Here is a 26,122-nt window from a genome sequence, read left to right on the forward strand (position 1 = left end):
GAGGAGTGAAGAATGGGTTCAAATTTTTTTAATTTTTTTTTTAACGTTTTATTTATTTTTGAGACAGAGAGAGACAGAGCATGAACGGGGCGGGAGCAGAGAGAAAGGGAGACACAGAATCGGAAGCAGGCTCCAGGCTCTGAGCCATCAGCCCAGAGCCCGACGCGGGGCTCGAACCCACGGACCGCGAGATCGCGACCTGAGCTGAAGTCGGACGCTTAACCAACTGAGCCACCCAGGCGCCCCTAGAATGGGTTCAAATTTAAGTGGCTATCAACTACTATATGCATATGATGTTATATACAAAGCTAATGGTAGCCACTAATCAAAAACCAGTAATAGATGTGCCAAAAATAAAGAGAAAATAATCCAACTATATCACTAAAGGAAGCCAGTGAACCATGAGAGAAGACAGCAAGAGACAAACAGAGAAGAACTGCAAAAACAACCGTAAAACAGGTGACAAAATGGCAACAGGTACATGCTTATCAATAATTACTTGTAATTAGGGCGCCTGGGTGGCGCAGTCGGTTAAGCGTCCGACTTCAGCCAGGTCATGATCTCACGGTCCGTGAGTTCGAGCCCCGCATCAGGCTCTGGGCTGATGGCTCGGAGCCTGGAGCCTGCTTCCGATTCTGTGTCTCCCTCTCTCTCTGCCCCTCCCCTATTCATGCTCTGTCTCTCTCTGTCCCAAAAATAAAATAAAAAACGTTGAAAAAAAAATTAAAAAAAAATAATTACTTGTAATTAAATGTAAACTTGTAAATGGACTAAATGCTTCAATCAAAAGACATAGGGTGACAGAGTGGATTAAAAAAAAAAAAAAGGAAGCAAGACCCACCTATCTGCTGCCTACAAGAGACTCATTTTAGACCTAACGACACCTGCAAAGTGAAAGTGAAGGATGGAAGAGCACTTATCATGCAAATGGAAGTGAAAAGAAAGCAGGGGTAGCATCTTATATCAGACAAAATAGACTTTAAAATAGACTATAACAAGTGACAAGGAAGGACACTGTATAGTCATAAAGGGAACAAGCCAATAAGAAGATATAACAATTATAAATATGGGATGGGAGCACCCAAATCCATAAAGCAGCTAATAGCAAACATAAAGGAACTAATAGATAGTAATATAATACTAGTAGGAGACATTGACACCCCTCTTAAATCAATGGACAGATCATCCAAACAGAAAATCAACGAACCAGTAGCTTTGAATGACACATTGGACCAGATGGATCTAACAGATATGTTCAGAACATTCCATGCTAAAACAGAAGAATACATATTCTTTTCAAGTGCACATGGAAAATTCTCCAGAATGTACCACATATGAGGCCACAAAACATGTCTCAACAAATAAAAAAAAAAATTGAAGTCATACCATGCATCTTTCTGACCACTATGAAACTAGAAAGCAAACACAAGAAAATATTTGAAAAGAACACAAATACATGGAGGTTAAATCACATGCTAGTAAACAGTGAATGTGTCAGCCAAGAAATCAAAGAGGAAATTAAAAATACATGCAGACAAATGAAAATGAAGACACAGTGGTGCAAAAGTCTTTGGGGGTGAAGCAAAAGCTATCCTAAGAGGGAATTTCATAACAATATAGGTCTACCTCAAGACGCAAGAAAAAATCTCAAACAATCTAACCTGACACCTAAAGGAGCTGCAAAAAAGAACAAACAAAACTTAAAACCAGTAGAAGGAAGGAAATAATAAAGACTAGAGCAGAAATAAATGAAATAGACACTAAAAAAAACAATAGAATAGATCAATGAAACCATGAGCTGGTTCTCTGAAAAGATCAACCGAATTGATAAACTTAAAAATTTTTCTTTAAATTATTTTTGAGAGAGAGAGAGAGACAGAGAGCAAGCAGGGAAGGGGCAGAGAGAGAGGGAGACACAGAATCGGAAGCAGGCTCCAGGCTCTGAGCTGTCAGCACAGACCCTGATGCAGGGCTCGAACTCACAGACCATGAGATCATGACCTGAGCTGTAGTTGGCTGCCCAACTGACTGAGCTGCCCAGGCGCCCCTAGAATTGATAAACTTTTAGCCAGACTCATCAAAGAGAGAGACAGACAGACAGAAGACTCAAACAAAATCAGAAATGAAAGAGGAAAAATAACAACCAACACCACAGAAAAACAAGAATTGTAAGAGAATATTATGAAAAACTTATATGCCAACAAATTGAACAACCTAGAAGAAATGGATAAATTCCTAGAAACATATAACGTCCCAAAACTGATTCAGGAAGAAATAGAAAATTTGAATAGACCAATTACCAGCAAAGAAATTGAATCAGTAATAATAATAATAAAAAAAATCCCAACCAACAAAAGTCCAGGACTGGATGGCTTCCGAGGTGAATTCTACTAAACTTTTATTTATTTATTTATTTATTTATTTATTATTATTATTGTTGTTATTTATTTTTTTAACATTTATTTTAGGGAGAAAGAGAGGGAGAGAGAGAGGGAGAAGGAGAGAGAGAGAGAGAGAAGCAAGAGAGCGTGTGCACAAGTAGGGGAGTGGCAGAAAGAGAGGGAGACACAGAAATCCAAAGCAGAACCTGACACGGGGCTTGAACTCATGAACCACGAGATCATGACTTAAGCCGAAGTTGGATGCTTAACCGACCAAACTACCCAGGTGCCCCTCAACCAAACTTTAAAACAAGACTTAATACCTATTCATTTAAATCATTCCAAAAAATGGAAGAGGAAGGAGACTTCCAAATTTATTCTATGAGGCAGGTATTATCCTGATACCAAAACCAGATGCATACACTATAAAAAAAGAGAACTACAGGCCAATATCTAACAATACATTTAAAGAATCATTCACCATGATCAGGTGGGATTTGTTCCTAGGTTGCTGGGGTGGTTCAATATTGGCAAATCAATCAATGTCATACATCACATCAATAAGAAAAAAGATAAGAACTATATGATCATTTTAGTAGATGCTGAAAAAACATTTGACAAAGTACAGTCTCCATTCATGATGAAAACTGTCAACAAAGTTGGTTTAGAGGGAACAAACCTCAACATAATAAAGGCCATATTTGAAAAACTCACAGTTAAAATCATCCACCATGGTGAAAAATTGAGAGCTTTCCCCTAAGGTCAGGAAAAGACAGGGATGTCCACTCTTACCACTTGTATTCATCGTACTACTGGAAGTCCTAGCCTCAGCTATCAGACAACACAAAGAAATAAAAGGCATCCAAACTGGTAAGGAAGAAGTTAAACTTTTACTGTTTGCAGATGATATGATACTATATATAGAAAACCCTAAAGACTCCACCAAAAAATTACTAGAACTGATAAATTAATTCAGGAAGGTTGCAGTATACAAAATCAATGTACAGAAATCCATCCCATTTCAATACACTAATAATGAAATGGCAGAAAGGGAAATTAAGAAAATAATCCCATTTGAAATTATACCAAAAATAATAAAATACCTAGGAATAAACTTAACCAAAGAGGTGAAAGACCTGTACTCTGAAAACTATAAAACACCAATGAAAGAAAGTGAAGATGACACAAACAAATGGAAAGATATCCCATGCTCATGGATTAGAAGGGCAAATGTTAAAATTTTCACATTGCCCGTAGCAATCTGTAGCAATTCCAATCAAAATACTAACAGCAATTTTAACAGAACTAGCACTAACAATCCTAAAATTTGTATGGAGCCACAAAAGACCCTAAATAGCCAAAACAACCTTAAAAAGAAGAACAAAACTAAAAATATCACAATCCCAGATTTCAAGATATAATACAAAGCTGTACTAATCAAAATTTTTGTACTGGCACAAAAATAGACACATAGATCAATGGAACAGCATAGAAAGCCCAGGAATAAACCTATGAATATATGGTCAGTTTATCTTTGACAAAGCAGGAAAGAATGTACAGTGGGAAAAAGTTTTTTCAACAAATGGTTTTGGGAAAACTGGACAGCTATATGCAAAAGAAGGAGACTGGACCACTTTCTTATACCATACCAAAAAAAAAAAAAATTCAAAATGGATTAAGGACATAAATGTGAGACGTGAAACCATAAAAATCCTGGAACGGAGCAAAGACAGTAATGTCTTTGGCATTGGCTATAGCAACTTTTTCTATATATGTCTCCTGAGGCAAGGAAGACAAAAGCAAAAATAAAGTATTGGGACGATATCAAAATAAAAAGTTTCTGCACGGCAAAGGAAACAATCAACAAAACTAAAAGGCAACCTACTAAATGGGGGAAGGTTTTTGCAAATAACGTATCAGTAACCTTTTATCAGTAAAAGGTTAGTATCCAAAATATATAAAGAATTTATACAACTTAACACCCCAAAAATGAATAATCCAATTAAAAAATAGGCAGAAGACATGAACAGAATTTCTCCAAAGAAGACATCCAGATGGCCAACAGACACACGAAAAGATGCTCTACATCACTCATCATCAGAGAAATGCAAATCAAAACCACAATGAGATATCACCTCCCACCTGTCAGAATGGCTAAAGTAAAAAACACAAGAAACAACAAATTTTGGCCAAGAGGTGGGAAAAAGAACCCTTGTGTATTGTTCATGGGAATGAAAACTAGTGCAGGCACTCTGGAAAAACGGTATGGAGGTTCCTCAAAAAGTTAAAAATAGAACTGTCCTGGGGTGTCTGGGGAGCTGAGTTTGTTGAGCATCCAGTTCTTGATTTTGGCTCAGGTCATGATTTCACCGCTTAGGGGATCAAGCCCCACTTCAGGCTCTGTACTTGACCACATGGAGCCTGCTTGGAATTGTCCTTCTCCCTTTCTGTCTGCCCCTCCCCTGCTTTCTCTCTCTCTCAAAATAAAGAAACATTAAAAAAAGTGGAACTACCCTACAATCCAGCAATTACACTTCTAGGTATTTACCCAAAGAATACAAAAATACTAATTCAGAGGGATACATGCACCTCGGTGTTTATAGCAGCATTATCTACAATAGCCAAATTATGGGCACAGCCCACGTGTCCATCAATTGATGAATGGATAAAGCAGTTGTGGTATAGATATACAAGGGAATATTACTCACCCCTAAAAAAGGATGAGATCTTGCCATTTGCAACAACACGGATGGAGCTAGAGGGTATAACGCTGAGTGAAGTAAGTCAGAGAAAAACAAATACCATGTGATTTCACTTATATGTGGAATTTAAGACACAAAACACAGAAAAAAAAAGAGACAAAAAACCAAGACTCTTACCTATAGAGAACACTCTCATGGTTACCACAGAGGAGGTGGGTGGGGGATGGGTGAAATAGGTGAAGGGGATTAAGAGTAAACTTATCATGATGAGCACTGAGCGATGTATGGAATTGTTGAATCACTATATTGTATACCTGAAACTAATATTATACTGTTAAGTACACTAGAATTTAAAAAAAAAAAGGGGGGGGGAGATTTATAAAAAAAAAAAAAGACCCTTTGAACTTGTCAATGGGAAGGGAAACTGGTCAAATGAATCCAGAGAAGGAAGTTCCATCACCCTCACGTGCAGGTACACAGACAGACCCCCCAACTCTACCTCTCAACTACACACCATATACACATTTAAAAAAACTAACTTTTATTTTTTTTTTATTTTGAGAGAGAGAGAGAGAGAGAGAGAGAGAGAGAGAGAGTGCAAGCAGGGAGGGGCAGAGAGAGAGAGAGAGAGAGAGAGACTGAGGGAGAGAGAGAGAATCCCAAACAGGCTCCACACTGTCAGCACAGAGCCTGACATGGGGCTTGAACTCCCGAATCATGAGATCATGACCTAAGCAGAAACCAAGAGTCGGACACTCAACCAGCTGAGCCACCTAGGCATCCCTGTGCAAATGGTTTTAAGACAATCGATCTAGAGGGTGGATCTAGAGTTTTGGGTTAAACACAGCTTTTTAGAATTATAATCAATCCTACTACTTTCTTTCTTTCAGAAGTTTGAAAAATGTAGTGAAGTAAATTGTGCAAGTTCCTAAGCAGGCAGAGGAAAGACCCATTTGTATGTGACCAAGTGATCTTCAGAAAGGACAGATGTGGCCTTCCTCGAAAAGGCTATCCTCTAGAAATCTTGACTGTTCCAAAATTAGCCTGGCACACTGGCAGAGTTGCCTGCCTATGCTGGAGAGACAGCTGGACCGGAGTCACCGTGGTGGTGTTCGCCTCTCTTCTGGATCCTGGGGTGCTGGGAGGGAGACGGCGAGTAGCCTGTTAACGTTAAGGGTATGAAGTATAGAAAAGCACTTAGTGGAAGTAACTGTTGCTGGAATCCTCATTCCTGCCCACGAACAGGTTGTAATACTGCTTTTGAGCTCTGTGGAGATACGTATTAAACACAGTCATTTTTTTTATTAAAAAAATTTTTTTTAATGTTTATTCATTTTCTGAGAGATAGAGACAGAGCATGAGTGGGAAAGGGGCAGAGAGAGGGAGGCACAGAATCCGAAGCAGGCTCTGAGCCGTCAGCACACAGCCCGACGTGGGGCTCGAACCCACGAACTGGGAGACCATGGCCTGAGCCGAAGTCGGACGCTTAACCGACTGAGCCACCCAGGTACCCCAAAACATGGTCATTCTTGAGTGGTTTTATGTGTGTGTGTGTGTGTGTGTGTGTGTGTGTGTGTGTGTGTGGTGGTTTCTGTGGCCAGCAGGGCCCAGGCTGCAGCAGGGACTTTATTTACATGGCAGGAAGACTCTCTTAGGTGCTGGGAAAGAGAAAAAGGAGCAAAAAGCCATAACTTGAAAAAAAAAATCTGGGGCGCCTGGGTGGCGCAGTCGGTTAAGCGTCTGACTTCAGCCAGGTCACGATCTCGCGGTCCGTGAGTTCGAGCCCCGCGTCGGGCTCTGGGCTGATGGCTCAGAGCCTGGAGCCTGTTTCCGATTCTGTGTCTCCCTCTCTCTCTGCCCCTCCCCCGTTCATGCTCTGTCTCTCTCTGTCTCAAAAATAAAATTAAAAAAAATAAAAAAATAAAAAAATAAAGAAAAAAAAATCTTCCCCAAGTGAGACAGGTGTTTTAAGAAAACTTGTAGAACTCGGGAGGTATGACCATCAGCTCAGTGTCCTTCTATCAGAAATACTGCACCACACTGGGGAAGATTTTGGAAACAAAATTCAATTCTGCAAACATGGCTCGCACCTTTTACGTGCCAGAAAATGCAGATAAAAAGATGAACTGCGGCGTTTAGCTTTGGGTATTTTAAGTAAAGATTCTGCAAGAGAATATAACAAAATGGGTATCTCTAGGGAGCGGGGTTACAACTAATATTATTTTCAACTTTTTAGAAAATAATAGGAGACCGGCTGATTACTTTCGAGGGCTATGAAGTGAGTGGATGGGGAGGCAAGCAAGGTTGCCTTTTTTAAAAACCTTCAAGCTGTTCTTGTCTTTGCCAAGCATGGAATTTTGAATTCAATTTTTGGAATCGATTTGCTTTCACGGGGCCTTTGGTCATTCCACAGGGACGCCGATCTTGCTAATGAAGAGGATCCAACATAACTTCCTGATTGTCCCCCAGCTCGCTGGCTCTTCCTTCCCCATTCTCTTTGCTCACCCAAGTTCACCTTGAGAGAGTTCTGTCCTTTCTATCCACAGTCTTTGCCCCAGGGCACTCCAGCCACACCCCGGCCTATGCTTCCTTTCTACACGCCTGTGACTGCTCAGTCTCTATCTCCAGGCCCAGTGTCTGCTCTCTCTCCAGTCTGTTCTCCACCCCCAGCTAGACCAGTGCTTAAAACCCTCCAGTGGGTCTTCTCATTGTTGGAAGGATAAAATCCAAAATTCTTCGCATGCCTACGCGAGCATGCATGAGTGGCTCTGATGTGCCCCGTTGGCCTCATCTCCTGTAGCTCTGTCCTTAAACCCTTTCTTCAAATGGCCTCAGCTCTTTCCCACCTCAGAGCCTCAAATTCACCATTCCCCTTTTCTGGAATGTTCCGCTTCAGTCATCCTTCAGAGCTCAGCAAAACGTTGCTTTCTCCAGGGAGTCCCTCTCTAATTCTTTAGGACTGTGTTAACCCTCATTATTAGATGCTCTGTGTTCTTTAGCAGAGATAGAAAAAAGAACTACTTGCAAAATGATTTATTTACTATCCACCTCCCTCAGATGGTAACCGTTGCTCAGATTAGGTCTTTACTGCCCAGTACAGTGCCAGGTGCTGAGTAGGTGCTCCGTAAGTGGATTGATAAATGAGTTCAGGCATTGGGGAGACTAAGTTTCTCGTCCTAACATTAGGTGAATGTTCATCTTTACACAGAGCTGTATCTCTGCAGATTATTCTGTATTGAATGGAGCGGGACTAGGATTGAAGGGGAAGAGAAACTTGTCTCTCGCTTGGGCCTCACGGCACTGCAGCCTGGACTCTGGTGGGGGGGGGGTGGGGAACACACGCTGGTTCCCTGCGTGGGGCTTGGGCTAAGGAGAGAGAGACAGTGTAGGGAGCCCTCGGGACCGTTTCACGTTTGGGGGGACCATGATTAGGCTTTCGCTTTTTTCTGTTCTGTAATCCCCTTGTGTTTCCCCGAGGCTTCTGCTAAATTTTGTTGAGTCTTGACAACTTGGTCCTAGCTGTGCTGTGAGGAACCAGGACAGGAGGTGTCCCTGCCTCCACATGGGGCAAAGCTGGAGGAGGGCAAGCTGAGACAGAGGGCATGGCGATCAGGAACACAATGGACAGCCAAGGGCACAAGATTCGCAGACGTGACAGTGTTCAAGTGAATGTGCAGGTGTATTTTGGGAGGGGAATGACTATGCCTAGACTTTTTTTTTTTAATGTTTATTTATTTTTGAGAGAGAGAGAGAGAGAGTGCGCTAGCAGGGGAAGGGCAGAGAGAGAGAGAGAGAGGGAGAGAAAGCATCTGAAGCAGGCTCTGTGCTAACAGCAGAGAGCCTGCTGTGAACCTCGAACTTAGGAATTGTGAGATCCTGACCTGAGCCCAAGTCTGACGCTTAACCAACTGAGCTACCCGGGTGCCCCCCCGCCTGGCCTTTTCAAGGTTGCCTGGGGTCCTGGGGTCCTGGCTACCAGCTCATTGCTTGTCAGTTCCAAACTCCTCCTTTTTGCCTTCTCTGCAAAAATGGATCTGGGCCTGTGACATACTTTCCTTGCTGGCTGGCCTGTTAAGTGTCCGTACAGGGTGTGTGTATGGGGGGGGGGGGGATACTGCAGGAGGACAGAGTTCTGCCTGCTGGTTGTCATGCCCTTGCCTGGCCGGCTCCTGCATTTGGGGGCAGCTTTCTGGCACCAGGGCCCTGCAGTGCTGGTAGTCATGGCTTCTCCCGGCACCTTGCTCTGTGAGTGACTTTGCAGTGAAGTGCTTCCATGAGACGCCCGTGAGCAGCTCTCCTCACAACCTCGGGGGTAGATTACCAGCAAATTTCAGAGGGTGGATTTCCAGAAAGTTCTACCAGCATGATACCATGGTGACTTCCCTGCCGGTCAGTGAGCCATGGCCAAGCCCTCCCCAACAGGATTGAGTCTCAGTCTTGGGGAGCAGGAGGCTCATCCTTTGGGGCTCTCAGTCCTAGGACTAGTGGCCGTTCCTAGATCCTTGTATGTGCTATACCTGTTTTCTGTTGAGTTCTCTTTACTTCTTTTTTTTTTTTTTTAATTTTTTTTCAACGTTTATTTATTTTTGGGACAGAGAGAGACAGAGCATGAACGGGGAGGGGCAGAGAGAGAGGGAGACACAGAATTGGAAACAGGCTCCAGGCTCTGAGCCATCAGCTCAGAGCCTGATGCGGGGCTCGAACCCACGGACCGCGAGATCGTGACCTGGCTGAAGTCGGACACTTAGCCGACTGCGCCCCCCAGGCGCCCCGAGTTCTCTTTACTTCTTACTGGCCAATCCTCACAGCTCCAAATCCTGTAGGTAACGATTCTTTGTATTAAACTTTTTTTTAAAAAAAAAACTTTTTTTTTTTATTAAACTGTTTTTTTTTTTTTTAAGTTTATTTATTTATTTTTGAGAGGGAGAGAGGGAGGATACAAGTAGAGGAGGGGCAGAGAGAGAGAGACAGAGGCAGAGACAGAATCCGAAGCGGGCTCCAGGCTCAGAGCTGGATGCAGGGCGTGAACCCACAAACTGCAAGATCACAACTTGAATCAAAGTCGGAGGCGTAACTGACCGAGCCACCCAGGCGCCCCTAAACTTTCACTGTTTAATTGCTGTGTGGTTTCTCTCTCCCGACTGGACCCAGACTGATACACAGGGAATGGGGGCTCAGACTCTGATTACTTGGCTATCAAGGGAGGCTGCCCCTAGAAGGCTGGGGAGCTTGGAGACATTTGGGCTGTATGTATTTTTCCAAGTTTGTGCAATGAACATATTACTTGTATAATCAGGGAAAAAAAATAAATTTTATAAAACATTGTGAAAAATTGCCATACAAGAAGGGGGGAAAACAGAAAAAAACACACCGCAGTGTGCTGGGTCTGTGGCAGCAATAAGTCAAGTGCTGAGTGGGAAAAGCTCTTCAGACGAGGTGATGCTGGGATTGAGGATTGAAGGGTGAGTGGAGTGAGGAGGTCTCTCCCCTCTCCTCCCCCGTGTGCGCATGGGCCATGTGCGCATGGGGCAGGGGAGCTCCTATGCAGGTGGGGAGGGGTCAGTTGTGAGCAGAGCCTGTATCCGTGCAAGGTGGACAGCCAGGCCCTCCAGATCACAGCAAACCCTTGGGGCTTCATTTAAAAACTATAGGTGTGCGTGCGAGAGTGGATTCCATTTGTCTCTGAGATTGTGGGCAGCTGTGAGGCTCTTCCTCCAGCTCTCTTGGAGCTTAATTGACCAACGGCCCTGGCTTTTATGTTCTGAAATTCATCCCTGGGTCCGTGCCCAAGGCCACACTTCCCAGCCGATGACTGATAGCCATGGACACTAGGCAGGTGGGTCCCAAGGGGAACTGGGAGTAGAGGACTCACGAGGATCCTGCTTAGGCGGCAGGGAGGCTAGGGTGATGGCTTCCCTCGCTCCTTCCCGGGGATCAGGTGTGGGTAATGCCGGGCTCGCTCCTTTTCCCACGTCATCTCACAGCCATTTGCCCTAAGAAATCCTTCCAAGGCTCGTCTGTCCTGGTTCGGCGCCTGCTTCTCGGAGGATCCACGCTTGGACTGCGTCTCCCTTCCCTTCCCTGTCCTCTGCAGGGGGGGATCCTCTGTAAACGCAAGGACCCAGGACCGCGATCGCAGGATCATTGCCGCCTCGTGGGCGTCGTCTTGGTCCCCATCATCCCCGCCCTGGGGATAACTCCGGTTTCTCTCAGAAACCCCGCGCGGCTTCTCCAACTCCGAAGTCCGAATTCTCCTGCGCCCTCGGGTCTCCAGGCGGCACACCTCCATCTCCTTCTTGCCTGGCGCACGACGACCAGGGATTCGGCTCCTGTCCTGGGTGGCACCCCAGGAGCCGTCTGCTGCGCCCCGGCTCTCCGGGGAAGAAGCCGCAGCTTCCTGACGCCTCGATGGCAAGCAAGCAGGGCGCCCGGCGCAGGGTAGGCGCCCACGCACAGCTCGCGAGTTGTGGGTCTGCGTTAGTTGGCGCGTCCCAAAGAAAGCGCGGGGGGCGACGGCCGGGGCCGGGGTGGGGGAGGAACGGGGCCGCGGAGGGGCGGGGAGGGGCGGGGAGGGGGGCGGCTGGGCGGCGGGCGGGTGCGGAGGGAAGGAGGGAGGCGGGCCGAGCGGTCCGGGGAGGAGGTGCGGCCGCTCTCGCCTCCACTGGCGCTGCTCGCAGGGCGAGGGCCGGCCGCGGCCGCCGAGGAGGACCGAGTGACCCCAGCCACTTCTGGTCCCCGGCGCCGCCGGCGTCCCCGCGGGGCCCCGCACTGGGGCGGCGGCGGGCGGGGCGGGCACGGCCGTGTGGCCGGCGGGCGAGCGGGGCCCGGCGCCTGAGCCAAGGTAAGGGGCGGCGGGCGCGCACCGGTCCCCCCCCCCCGCGCGGCGCCCGGCGGTCCGCCGTCCCCCCCCGCGCTCCGCTTTGTCTCCCGGCGCCGGCCGCCTTCTTCCCCGGGAGGGAGACGGGGGGGCGCGGACGGCGGCGGCGGCGCCCGCGTCCCGAGCGCTCCCACTGTCCCCGCGCGGCCGGGCCCGGCGGCGGCGACACTTGCCAGAACTGCCTTCCACGAGGTGCCCGGGCCTCGCGTGTCGGCGTGTCGCCGAGCCGTCGCGGGGGCCGGGAGCGGAGGCGGGGAGGGGCCGGGGGGAGCCGCTCCCGGTCCGGTGGCGGCTCAACTTTCGGAGACGCGCGGGCCCCGCGGGCGGTGGGAGCCCCGGCCCTTCGGGGAGGACGGGGACGGGGGTGGGGGGTAGGGTGGGGACAAGTCGCGCGGCGGCTGCCCCGCCGACCGTCCCCGACGGGCCCTGCGCCTGGCGGGGGGGGGGGGGGGCCGAGGTGCCAAGTTTCTGGGAAAGCCGACACGTTGTGTCCCAAATGGATCATATTTACCAAAACCAGTTAAGGAAGAAAAGAGCCCTTTCTTGCCACAGTTGGCTGCCGGCAGCCGCCGTAAAGGTATGGAGTAAGATTGCACGGGGTGGTTTATCTGGAAGGAACGGCGAAACTTGATAGCGATGGGTTTCCATGCCCCTTCTTCCTAAAATCGCAAAATGGGTAACTTTATTTAGTTGGGGGGAGGGGGGAGAGGAGACTGCTTGGTCCGGGAGACAGTTCCATTCAGGAGGGTGTTTTTCTGCGTTGTCCCTGTGGTGGCCCTCTAAGAGGCTGCCTGGTGACCCTTGAAATCTTCCAGGCAGCCTCGGGTCATGGTAAGACGTTTATTTCTACGTGGTGAAGGGCTGGGGGTTCTCTTCTGTGTTACTCGTTCTACCTCCTGTTTCTCAAGTGCTGCTGACATAATTGTTTTAATGGAAAGCACCTGGCCACCTTCAAGTCCTTCTCCAGTGGCTTCAGCTGGGGTGTCTCTAGAAGTTTTCAAGTCTTCCAGGTTTCTTACAGGTGCAGACCATATGCTGTAACTATTTCAGACCTAGGCTCTGAATGAAAAGTGTCGATCACTGGGCTTACGCTTTGAGCGTAACTGTTAGAATTTGTACACTTAAAGATGTTTGCTGACGTTCTTTAAGCTTTTTATGTGCTGAAAAGGAAATACGAAACAAAACGGGTGCCGTTCTAAAAGCAGATTTCTATCGGATTTGGCTAGTAGGACAAGACTTGTCGCTTTGGGGTATCGGAGATTTTTGTGTTTGGTAAATGTGAAAAATACGGCAAGGTACGGTTGGAGAAGAGTTTATTTTTAGTGGCAAAACAGGCCCATAAGTGATCTCAGAATCAGGTCTTCACACCTTAACCTGTCATACCAAATAAGGTGTTTCATAATCTGGCTCCTGCCTGCCTTTTCAGTCTTGTCTGGGAGCTGTTCCCTGCGTCTCCCCTCCCTCGCCTCCTTACACACAGGCACTACACACTGCCAGACACATCACACTAATTCCAAGTTGTCATTTCTAGACCTCTATCTGGAATGCATGAGCATTCCGCTTACGCTCTGATTCCGATTTCCATCTGCTGTTTACGCACACATCCTTCACGTGTCAGTCAAATAGCTTCTCCAGGAGCCTTTTCTTCCCCATTATCTCTAGGCATTTAAGCACTTCCTCTTGTTGGAGGCAGTGCCTCTACTAGAACATGACTTTTGTTTTCAAACACATCTAGCGATGCTACCTTGTACAGTTGTGCAAGTTGTTCACTGCGCAAGGCTGTCCTGTCCAGCGGGCAGTTAGAGGCTGAAATTTTGCACTCCACTTCCCAAACCCCTGGTGCACCACTCATCTCCACTGGAACGGGGCACCCTTTGTAATTCGCCCCGAAACACAATGTGGGCTAGTGATGACCCTGCAGCCTGTCCCCACTACTGTATGCAGCACCCATCACAGACACTGACAGAGCAGGAGCTCAGTTAAGGTTCCTTGCATGAGTGAGAAAAGAAAGGGTCGCTTCTATAGAAGTCTAGAAAGTTGTGAAGCAGGAAAGGGTTTGGGGAAATTTCTCATGTAAGTCAGCGTATAGGAATGTGCTTCAGTTTGCTGTATCTTATGTCTGGCTGTTCAGGGTGATTCTTAGATGTCTTCTACTTGATTACAGGGAAGAATCTGGGAGTATGAATTTACAGGTGGGCATCAGAGATGTGTGCCAACATGTAGTGGGCCTCCTTAGCTACTTTTCAAGGCACTAAGGTTTATACGTCTAATCATTTGCTGAGAGAAGGGTGCAGAAATCTTGAGAGTAAGGCCAAAAGAGCTTTGCTTACGTAAACGTGTGATGATAAATTGAACGGAAGTGCCATCTCATACAGGAACTGAAGACATTCTAAAAATCACAAAAGTTTATAAAATTGCGGTATGAAATCTCACTTGTGAGCGTCAGGAGAACTTGCCGGTGTGTGGAATCCTGGAATCTCTAGGATTCATAGCACAAAATGACTTGAAAGTTAACATGGACCAATTTTCCCATTTTGTGGGTCAGGAAACCTAGGACCAGGGACTTGTCTAAGGTCTCGCAGCTCATGTAGGAGCATAGCCGGGATGAGCTCTCAGATTTTCTGGCTTTTAGTTCACTGCTCTTCATTCAGGTACCTATCCGGGTGCCCGCATTCTGGATCTTCCACCGTTGGCTTCCGTTGGAAAACTTGTATAGTATAATTCTAATTTCTCAGGGAAGGGGAAGTTCTCAGCACCACAGCGCCTGGTGTCACATGGGCATGTGGTAAATAATTGCTGAACGAAGGAGCGCGTGAACGAGCCAGCTGACAGTTTGCTTAAAGCAATTGTTTGACGTAGCACAAACCAAAGTCCTTGGAGTCCATTGTAGTGGAATTTGGCCTAGGTGTTTGTGTTTCAGAGGTGCAGTAAAATAACACTTTTTGCTGGATAAACTTCATGGAAGAGATGGGTAGGAATTGCTTTCTATAAATATAAACCATGCCAGAACTCCTGACGAAAAGGCATCATAGAAAACTCAGGATTTGGAATCGGTAGGTCTTTCCACAAACGAGCCTTGATTGTGCAGGCCTTAAACGTCACTGGCCTCGGCTTCTTCATGTAACCTCGTCGGTCTCGGAGTCATCAGAGGGGTCCGGTGAGCTCCCGTGTGGGATAGTACTTTGCACACTTTGGAAAAGTGAGTAGCACCCCGATGAAAGTCAGAATCTATGGCAGGAAGTGCCTCTCAGACCCTGTGCTAGGCTCCAGGGAACGGTCCCATTTATTCCTCTGAAAAGAGCGTGGAGGTTTTTAGTGGAATGCAGAAGAAACTGAAGCCTGAACAACTGTCCCTCAGCCCTGAACAGGCATTTAGTGAGCCCCTAAGTTGTACTAAGTGCCTTAAGTCTTTGAAGTAAGAGAACTTCAAGTAGAGAAGAAAGGCAAGTGACATTGTGACATAAGAACAAATCACTTTGTTCTTAGCTCAGTCAGTTAAGCCTCAGACTTTGGCTCAGGTCAGGATCTCACAGTTCGTGAGTCCAAGCCCCGTGTCGGGCCCTGTGCTGACAGCTCGGAGCCTGGAACCTGCTTCGGATTCTGTGTCTCTCTCTCTCTCTTTCTCTCTCTCTGTCTGTCCCTCCCCGCTCACACTCTGTCTCATCTCTCTCTCAAAAAATAAATAAACATTAATAAAACTAAAAAAAAAAAAAAAAAAAACACAAATCACTTTTTGGGCAGAGGAGATTTGCATTTTAGACCGAGCCCCTCTTAGGCTTGGGGTGAGTGGATTTAGCAAGGCCAGGCTGGTGGAAAGAGAGCAGTTGTGATAGAGCAGTTGATGCAAAGGCACTGGCGTGGAGGGCTGGGGACCCTGGAGGAGGAGGTTTCCTGAAACGGGCGGTGGAATGGGCCTGGGAGGGAGGGAGGGAGGATTGTGTCCAGTTAAGGATGTTCAGGATCTCAGCAACAGGGAGCAAGGTCGGAGACCTGTTGGGGGCCCCTCACCCAAGTTCACATAGTAACGAAGTCCCACAGCTGAGATCTGACCCAGGTCTGCCTGCTTCCGTGTTCCTCTTTGATCCTGCCAGCTGTTGGCATGTCTGTAGCTGTAAGTGAATTGAAGATTTTAATGACAACCGAGCTCATTTGGAAGCTTTTATTTTTATGACCGAGCTCACAGTTTTAAGAACGAACAAGAAGTTCCCACATGTGAAGCCCTCCACAGGTTAGGGCCAGTAGATGCAGGCTGGTGCCCTGAGAAGGTTCCCCGCCAGGGGCGTGTATAGAGCCTTTCCCGACTTGGATTCCGGTCCGCCATGGGATCCAGCCCGATCCTCTCCAGGCATTCCATCCAGCTGGAAGTGGGTCTGCTTTGTTTCCATTTATGAGGTTTCTAGATTGAGTAACAGAATCTGGACCTCAGCTTTCCTTGTGTTTTTCATGGTGTTGGGTTACAAGGTTTCTTTTTAAATTCTTGCTTAGATTTCCGACTGGGTCTCTTGGACACAGTTCTTCAGCAGTTGCCATTACTGATTCCTTTGCATTGCAGACAGGATGCAAAACTGGAATTTTGAAGGTTCTCCTGTCGTTAGGAGTTTGGGAAATGGCATAGTAAATAAGCTGGCAAATTTTCCCTAAAACTGGTAAAAGGTGAGGATTCTCATTGCCTTTGAAGCATACTGATGGGTTTTAATACAATATTATTTTAAAATTCAAAGTGGTTAAAATTTTTTTTTTTTTTAAATTTCTGGTGTAGCGAACACACAGTGTTGTTAGTTTCAGGGTGTACATTATAAGGTTCAACAATTCTGTGCATTACTCCGTGCTCATCATGGTAAGTGTCCTCTTAATCCCCTTCCCCTATTTCTCCCGCCCTCCCATCCACCTCTCCTCTTGAAACCATCCGTTTCACGGTGTTTTTCCTTATTTATTTTTGTCTAGTAAAGAGGTTCCTATGCCTCAGGATTTTCATCTCTAAAAGGAGGGCGACCGCAGTGCCTTCCTTACGGAAGATCGTTTTGAGAATTGAGAAATTAATGAATTAATTTACATAATGTGCTCAGAACCTTGCCTGCCACAGTACAGGAGTTCCAGAAGTGTTCGTTCCTCCCTCCTTGGATGGGTGATGTGGCGGTCTCAAATTCTGTGAAATAAGGATGTTCAGCAGGCTGGAGCCGTGGGGTGGTGTGGCAAAGTACAGGGCCCGCTCCTTCGGTTTTCCGTCTCCTTTGCGCGCCGTCCCCTATGATGGTTTTTCCCGGTTTGGCAAACGCCTTGTTGCGGTCACCCCTTGAGACCCTGCGGAGCCTGCCTCCTGCGTGTCAGCCTCTCTCGGGTTTCCAGTCCGTGTGGTCTGTACTGGTCATTGCATCCGAATTGTGATACGTTCACCATCGTGTAGGGAGCGCTTTGCTTATTTTCTTTCTGTACCCCTTCCGGGCTCAGCATGGTATTTCGTGGACACTCTTAAATGCTGGTTGATAGAGGGAGTGAAGTGTTCTTTGAAACTGTTTTTGAGGGTAATATCATGATTGTAAAGTTGAGTGACCCTTGGCCAAGTATTTGGCTGTTTTAAATAGACGTTATCGTAGCACCTGGTTGGTTAAGCATCTGACTTCCGTCACGACTCAGGTCGTGATCGCACGATTCATGGGTTCCAGTCCCGCACAGGGCTCGGGCTCCGTGCTGACCGCTTGGAGGCTGGAGCCTGCTTTGGATTCTGTGTCTCCCTTTCTCTCTCTGCCCCTCCCCTGCTGGCTCCCTCTCTCTCAAAAATAAACAAACATTGAAAATAAACACTGGATTTTACTAGTAATAAAATGCTAAAAATGCGTGTTTCCCCATCTTTCCTAAGTGTGGGGTCGTAGCAATGTCATCGCATGGGGTATTAATGGATCTAGATTTTGGTCTGGAATATACCTTCTACTCATTTGGCAATTCACCTACACGTAGGAGGGCGTTAGGTTTCTCAGGAAGGAAATAAAAATCGCTTTCAAATGGTTCCCCATGTCTTCTGGTAGGTGAGGCATCAAATTCTCCTCATTAATTTCCCTCTTCAGGCCTCACACTAGGGTGGTGATTCATACGATAGTACTTGTATTTACCCGTACCGCTCTCGATAACCATAACAGTGGTTTAAAATGGATATTTTTGTACTTTCAGAAGAGGGGATTTGTACACAGGAGCAGAAACCGAGGAAGAACACATCTGGAATACATTCAGATGAATTAAGTTATCGTTTGTGTCGGTGGCATTTGAAACGTCTGGGATTAATACTTAACTGTATGAAGACGTGAAACCTTGATGAACGTTTGCCAAATCAAAAACCGAAATGTTTTCCCATTTAACTGTTTCATTTTGAACTTTGCTTCTGGAAAAACGTAATCGCTGCGAAACCGTAGTTTTCTATAATAACTCTCCCTTCACAGCTGTCTGCAGACCTTCTTGTTGAGAAATGCCCCCGTGTTACATTGTGGGCAGATAACTTCGTTGTACAGAAGACTTGAAATCAGAAACGCCTCTGATTGGATCCATTTGTTACATACACATCCATGGGTGGATCCGTTTGCTACATACACATCCAACGCCTGCCAGCAGCTCGCTTCTTTGCATTTTCTCCCGCGTGCGTCGGAATTGTGTTGTTTTATCTGGACAACACTTAACCCTCCCAGGTCATCTCAAATGTCCTCCTTCTGAAGTGCTCCTTGACACTTTCCTATCCCCTTACTTTTTCTGGAAAAGTATACTCTGTCCTCTGCACTCAGAGGGTCCATCTGCTAATTGGTGGCATTACCCACATAGAGGTTGAATGTGTGTCTGTGTCCTTCCCTCTCTCAGTTGGATTCCTTATTAACTTTTTTTTTTTAATGTTCATTTTTGAGAGAGAGAGAGAGAGAGAAACAGACTGCCAGCAGGGGCGGGGCAGAGAGAGTGGGAGGCACCAAATCCGAAGCAGGCTCCAGGCTCTCAGCTGTCAGCACAGAGCCCGACACGGGGCTTGAACCCATGAACTGTGAAATCATGAGCCGAGCTGAAGTTCGACACTTAACTGACGGAGACACCCAGGTGCCCCCCCTTCTTAACTATTTAAAAGCTATCATTCCATGCTTGTTGTTTGTAATGTTTTGGGACCCATATGCCTCTTTAATCAGTGCCTTTTTCTTCCTTCTAATGGGCAACAAAGAATGAACTATTTGAAAGATACTTGTATGTGTTTGACGGAATAGTTCTTGGTATGTGTCCAGTCAGAGGTAATAATCCGGCAGTCAGCATACCATATTGAAAAAAGACTGGAGCTTGGGTTTTGGATAATTTAAGAGCCTCGGTTTTGGGTAGTTTTGCCAAAAATAAGTGTGTGATCTTAAGCGAAACGTGACCACCTCTCTGAGTTTCCATTTCTGAATTTGCGACTTTGGTGGCCGGGGAGAGTCACAGTGGACTAAATGACTTAGGGATCCTTTCAGCTATAAAACTCAATGCTTATATTCAGTGTTGAGTATAAGAAAACAGAAGGAAAAAATGTTACGAGAATTTAAAAGTAGCCTATTTGTTCTTTGCTATTATGCTCCCCGGTGTTTGAGCATTCATTTCTGGAGGGCCAGTAGCCATCAGCCAACACTAGTAAGGAGGGCAGGGCTGGGGGGCGTGTTGAGTCCTGGTAAATCCAAAATGAATGATTAGATACAGCAAGGAAATAATTATCTGTGATCTTGGGGGCTGTGGATAACATGAATTTCAAGGCCTCTGGAACTGGGTGTGGGGGAATTCAGTATTGAACTAGAAGGGCTGGGGAAGAAACAGATAAGATCAGTGCCTCAGTGGAATTCTAGAGTGCAGGGTGGGCTGGTGTGGTGTGTGTAGAACAAAGTAGCCACATCGGTTCCCAGGTGGAGATGCTATGAAAATGTCCATATAAAGTGATGCCATTACCGAGTCTTCTTGATGTTTATTTTTGAGAGCGAGTGAGCGCGTGTGGAGAGGGGAGGGACAGAGAGAGAGAGAGAGAGAGAGAGAGCGAGAGAGCCTCCTAAGCAGGCTCCATGCTCAGCGCCATTTTGGGGCTCAACCTCACCACCGTGGAGACCACAACTTGAGCTGATAGCAGGAGTTTAGTGCTTAACCCGCTCGGCCACCCAGGCACCCCTGGCATTGCTGAGTCTTAATGGGATGGCTTGTGACGACCAGTCAGGAGAGGATTTAGGTAACGGTCAGGTCTTGTTACCTTCTCTTACACGTGGAGAAACTGAAGCCAGAGATGGCAGTTCTCAAACTCGAATTTGCCTATCCGTTTGGGAGTTCAGGTTAACTTTAACTGCAGATTCAAGTGCAGGTTCCTGGAACTTACTTTGACCTGGTGATTCTGGAGACCCAGGGGGCACTTTACCACGCACATCAGGTGTTGCTGGTGGCTATTTGTAGTTTGAGAAACTCTACCCTTTGGGTGACTGACCATTGCCCTTGAAGGACACCCAACCTGGAGAGCAGGTGGGGGTGTGCAGGGTGGGATCCTGGCACCCTTTATGTGTCCTTCCCTGCGTGGTGCTGGCCTGAAGTGGCTTGGCCAGGATTGGGAGACCTAACTGTATTAATTTGCCAGAGAGGGACAAGAGACTTGGAGGTTACCCACCTATAAATGCAGCAGTTTTTTTCCATATTTCTGACGGACCTGTGATGTGCTGTTTGACAGGCACCATTTTTTTTTGAAAGAAACGTTTAAAGAAAAGATTTGTTAAATATATTAATTATAAGCCTATTAAAAGTGAACACCAGGGGCACCTGGTGGTGGCTTAGTTGGTTAAGCATCTGACTTGGGCTCAGGTCATGATCTCATGGTTCGTGGGTTCGAGACCCGCGCCGGGCTCTGTGCTGACAGCTCAGAGCCTGGAGCCTGCTTCAGGTTCTGTGTCTCCCTCTCTCTCTGCTCCCCACCCCTTCCCCCCTACCACGCGCTCGCTCTCTCTGTGTCTCTCTCAAAAATAAACATTAAAAAAGTGAACACCAGTAGAGAAAATTTCAGCGTATTTAAGAACACCTGTTTTGTAATGACTGTTAACGAAAAAGCATTTCCGTCTCTTCCGTAAAGGTCATTTCCCAAGAAACCCTAACAAGCAGCATTTTGCCAGTTCTATTTCAGGTTTCCACGTAACCGAGATTTTCAAATGACCTGTCTAAGCGTTGGGGGATGTCACCATGTCCGACTGTAATAAGTTCCGCCTTGGCCATTAGTCTCAATGTGCGAGGAAATTGGGTCCAGAAGGATGGTTGACGTTGCTGGAGCCCGTGTATGTGTTGAGAAGAGAATGTCATTGCAGTATGGCATTTTCTGAAAAGCTGTCTGTCACAGAAACTGAATTTTGGTGGCTTGATAAATCTCATTAGTTAGAAAATTGAGTAAAACTTGAATGGTGTCTACACAGTTGGCAGCCAACACTTGGAATTTTCCGCAAATCAATAAACGGGTAGTTCTGCAAATGGATGGGCTCGTACCCATTTTATCGTCAACGTGAAGTAACACCTCCTGTCATTTCCGTGTTGTCTAAAGGAAAATCTTCAAACATTTATAGAATGCGTCAGAGATTCTTGAAGAATTTGAGTACATTTATATCTCTGGGTGCAGCAGGCAGGACCAACTTTGAAAAATGATAGTGATACAGACATGAAGATTTATATTCACAGACACATATTAGGAATGTCTCAGATCACCAACCGCTGTATAACGCTTTCATAGTTTGTCACGTATCAGTAAGCCTTTTAGAACAGAATAGCCTTTTGAAATCTTGTAATTCAACCCATTTCTCAGAAGAGAAACTTGATGTTTGGGGGAAGTTAAATGACCTGCTTTAATCCTCTATTCTCAGAAGTTAGTGCAAGCAGAGCGAGGCTTAGATCCCAGGATTCTTTCTGATTCTCTTTGCTCACCCGTTAGCAGGACCTGCTGGGAGTACTCCATCAAAGAACCAGGAAATGTTTCAGATTTTCTGTGGGAGTGGACCCAAACCTATGACTTCTTGGAATTAGCAGAGGCAACAACAACTTCTTCATTTGTGTACCTCAGCGCTTCCCCAAAGGAATGCGCGACTTTACAGAGAGAGAATGGCCTACAGCCGGGGCTTATTGTGTTGGTTAAGGCAGATTGTATCATCTGCACGGAGATAAAGGGACTTTTTCCTAGCAGTTTGTGAGCGGGGGATGTGAGGACCCTGGATACATTATTGGAGCCGAAAGGAATCTGGGGAGGCATCTCGTTCACCCCTTTATTTTGTGTAAGGAGAAACGTGGCTTTGTCTTGCCTCCATGTTTGTAAATAGCCATGACGTTTTTGTGGATGGTTTTAAAAAGCAACAACTGCTATCTTAAAAGTCTATCAACGTGGGCTGATTGTAAACAAGATCATGACAAAGCAGTTGTCCGTGTCATTCACAATACATTTTGGTTTTGATGACCATCCTGCTCCATTAGTCTGGATATAACGGGTCTGTAAAGATGGCAGTTTGGGGGAGGGGGCAGGGACTGGTTTTCCGTGGGAAGGCGGCGGGCCATGCTTCCAGAAGGGGACTCTCGGTTAAGAACAGTTACCTATAGCCTTGCAATGGCAGTGAATGTAGTCCAAGGAAAGGAAGCTTACTCTCCAAACAGAAACCACTCTTCAATTGTAGTCTGGAGCCTGGCTTTCAAGTTTTGTGTCTTTGCTCTTGAGGTATCTCATGGGTTTTTGCAGGTATATGCAAACGGTGGGAATTTGTGCGGGGTGGGGATGGAGGAACGTGGCCAGGAGACGGGGAGGGCTTTGCCTGTCAAATCTTCATTATTGCAATGCATCCCTTTATACTAATTAATCTGAAGCGAATTAATGAGCAGAGGCCCTGGAAATGTTCATATTCTTTGGGAGCCGCTTACACTCTTCACATGAGTTCTGGAAGTTGGCTAAAGCCTTCCACCTCTTTTCACCCCTCCCTGAAGCCTCTCCGCTTTGGTAGATGCTGTATTTCCTTTTCAAGATGAAAGTTCATCTACCGAGTGCTTCATAGGACCTAGTTTGGAAGATTTTATTTCATCAAGGAAAAGATAAGTAGGGGTTTGAGTAGTATGAGTCTCACCGTGGCTCTTAATTTTAGATGTTCAAGCTTCATGTTGTAATTTGTCATTTGGCATTCTTGAAATTTGTGAAAATAGCCTGAAATTGAGGGGCGGCTTACACCGGTTAGTCTGTGCAGTGCCTCTTGTATGTTTATTTTGCAGAAGGTCAGCAAATTCACCTGTGTAGGTGATGGATTTATGCCTCAAACCTCACACACCATGAGGCCTGGTGGAATTAGTCACCTCAGGCTGGGGGGGAGAAATGGTTATGTTTCTCCTTATTTTTGAGAATCTGGAAATGAGGTTTCAGATATTGGATATAATGGGTCTGTGAAGTCTATGTGGACCCATCTAGGTTTTTTTTTTTTATTTTTTTTAGAAGGAGCTGTCTCATACTTTTAAAATCTTCCTGCGTTTTACCTGTCTCTTTTTGGTGTGTTCTAAGATCCAATATATTGATTACGGATCGTCTAGGGTACCGTGACTGGTTTTCCAAAAATAAATTTTTTAGCATTTCTCAGACCTTTTGAGGTTTAATCTCTGAAATGTTAGTAAATCCTACCCCCTTGAATTACTCCTTTGAAGACTTTTACTTGTATCTGACCCTCTTGGATGTGGATGTTCTTATTGTGAAAAAAGAAAACAAAAATCTTGACTGCATCATAGCTGCATTTGAAGACCTTATCACAACGTTGGTCTTTCTTTTTTCAGTGGGTGAATCCGTAGTTAGGACCAGCATTTTGGGGCAGTTGTTTCTTGTGTGATTCAGTAGAGATGTGGGATTAGAATAGGAGGAGGAAGAGAATGACGGAAAGAACAATGGGTTTCGCTCCAGAACGGAGATCCTCAAACTTCCAGGCGTCAGAATCACCTGGAGAGTTTGGTAAAAAGCACAATTTCTGGGCCCCACCCTCCCACGCTTACTCGTTCTGATTAGGAGCTGGGATTGGCCGGAGAAAATTTTCATTTCTAACAAGTTTCCAAGAGATGCTGCTTCCGTTGACCCCACACCACATTTGGGGCACTCCTGTTCTGGAGGTCCAGTTCTGGTCGGCACTGGATAAGGTTGGAGATCTGTGGACACCATTCAGCCTCTCCAGGTTTGTTTTCCTGTTTGTGAAAGGTACAATATTGGTGGTTTTCACACCTTCAAAATTAGAGGAATCTTGTGTTCCAAACTACATCTTTGGTGAAATTCCAACAAACAAAAGAGATACACTGGAATTGTGTGAATTACAGCCAGGGTAGAGGACAAAAGGATTCAAGTGTCCTTTTGTCTTAATCCCCTGGGCTGGGAGTGGGGAAAGTCCCCGGGGCCCCTCCAGAGGACTGAATGTAGTGCTGAATCTGGCCGAAGAGATTTTCTAAGGCCCTTAAGCATTGGCACCTTTCTGTCTGAATGTGTATGCTCTTGACTCTGTTGCACTGCTACTTCTAAAGTTGAAAGAATCTGATCTGTGCTTTTTAGAATAAGAAACTGTGTTTGGGATACATGAGTAGGTAGGAAATAAATGGGTTTGAGACTTCCATGGTAACAAGCTTTATAGCTCATTTCAAACAGAAATGGAGAGATGAAGGGCACCTGGGTGGCTCAGTCGGTTGAGCATCAGACTTTGGTTCAGGTCATCATGATCTTGCAGTTCATGGGTTCGAGCCCTGCGTCGGGCTCTGTGCTGACAGCTCAGAGCCTGGAGCCTGCTTCGGATTCTGTGTCTCCCTCTCTCTCTGCTCCTTCCCCACTCATGCTGTGTCTGTCTCTGTCTCTCAAAAATGAATAAACGTAAAAACATTAAAAAAAGAAATGGAGAAATGAGTAAGACAGGAAACAGGGAGGGGAAGGGGGAGGGGCCGATTTGGACAACAGGGATGTGCCTTGCTGCCTTTCTTTTTAGCCAGTATGTGTAATTGAATTCATAGAATTTAACCTGTTCTTGTAAGTCTGATGGTCAAGCCTGAAATTGAATTTCCTAATCTTTACTGGAATCTTTGCTGGAAAATAGTTGGGAGGGAGAGCAGCAGTACTAATGTTTCAGTAAAAAGAATGAAAGCTCTCATAAGTCACCGATGTCCAGAGAAGATGTCTGCCTCCTATTCTTGGTTCCTTTTGTTGTCCACTGTATGGAAACCCTAAATCAGCCTAGGATTAAATTGTGAATGAGTTTAAACTTGACTTTGGTACTCTGCTTTGGGCTTTCAGAAACCTTCGTTTTCACTCTGCTTTTTTCCTTATCTCACTGTCCCTATAATAAAAGGTCTACGTAGAAACAAAATAAGTATCCATAAATATGGAACGATTTCTGTGCTATGTTAAGAGGCTATTCAGGTACAGAACACTGTATACAGTAGGCAGCCTTTTGAATAAAACAGTATCCCCCCCCCCCAAACTATCAGTCACGGGTAGTGATGTCAGTTTAGTGGGTCAGGTTGTTTTCTTTAATTTTTTGGCCCTTTTAATTCTAAGGATATATATATGTATATATATTTTTTGATTCCGGCAGCTTTCTGACTTTTTTTTTCTTTTGAGTGGTACCCATACTGAGACATACATGAGGTGTAATAACAAAGCATAATGTGGAATAGAGGGTATCCAAGTGTATTGCAATTTGGTAAGGATAACTATTTCTTGAAACTTTCAGTTCTCTGTATATCAGTATTTATAAACGTGTGTGTATGTGCACATATGTATGCATTGTGTGTATCATATATAGTATTTTAGGGTTCTATAGGGTATATTAGGATATATATGTATGTATATCCACTCAAAAAAAGTTTTATTGTAAGGAAGTGGCTCACGTGATCATGGAGGCAGGTAAATCCAAAATCTGCACTGTGGGCAGACGGCCTGGAGCCCCAGGAGAGCTGATGGTGCAGATAAAGTCTTGTTCAGGCAGGTCTTCTTAAACATTTTTTTTTTTTTTAAGTTTTTAGTGTAATCAGCCGGTGCTCATCACAAATGCACTCCTTAATCCCGATCACCTATTCCGCCCATTCCCCCACACACTTCCCCTCTGGTAACCATCAGTTTGTGATCTGTAAGTTATGAGTCTGTTTCTTGGTTTGTCTCTCCCTCCCTGCCCCACCTC

At 45.8% G+C, this 26,122-nt stretch overlaps 1 protein-coding gene across 13 annotated transcripts in view; it reads left to right on the forward strand.

Moving 5' to 3' along the window:
• Nucleotides 1-26,122, forward strand: part of TIAM2 (TIAM Rac1 associated GEF 2) — a 325,018-nt gene that overhangs the window by 87,472 nt on the left and 211,424 nt on the right. For 2 of the 13 annotated variants that reach the window (XM_045058269.1, XM_045058265.1), the window contains exon 1: nt 11,392-11,521. The exons of 8 other annotated variants lie outside the window; for them this stretch is intronic. The gene's annotated coding sequence lies outside the window, so the exon portion shown is untranslated. Of the gene's footprint in view, nt 1-11,391; nt 11,522-11,724; nt 11,925-12,424; nt 12,538-26,122 lie in introns of those variants that run through there. 3 more of the 13 variants (XM_045058270.1, XM_019831416.3, XM_023254518.2) reach the window with 2 other exon arrangements.

The sequence above is a fragment of the Felis catus genome, chromosome B2, assembly GCF_018350175.1.
Source record: "Felis catus isolate Fca126 chromosome B2, F.catus_Fca126_mat1.0, whole genome shotgun sequence".
Taxonomy (NCBI): Eukaryota; Metazoa; Chordata; class Mammalia; order Carnivora; family Felidae; genus Felis; species Felis catus.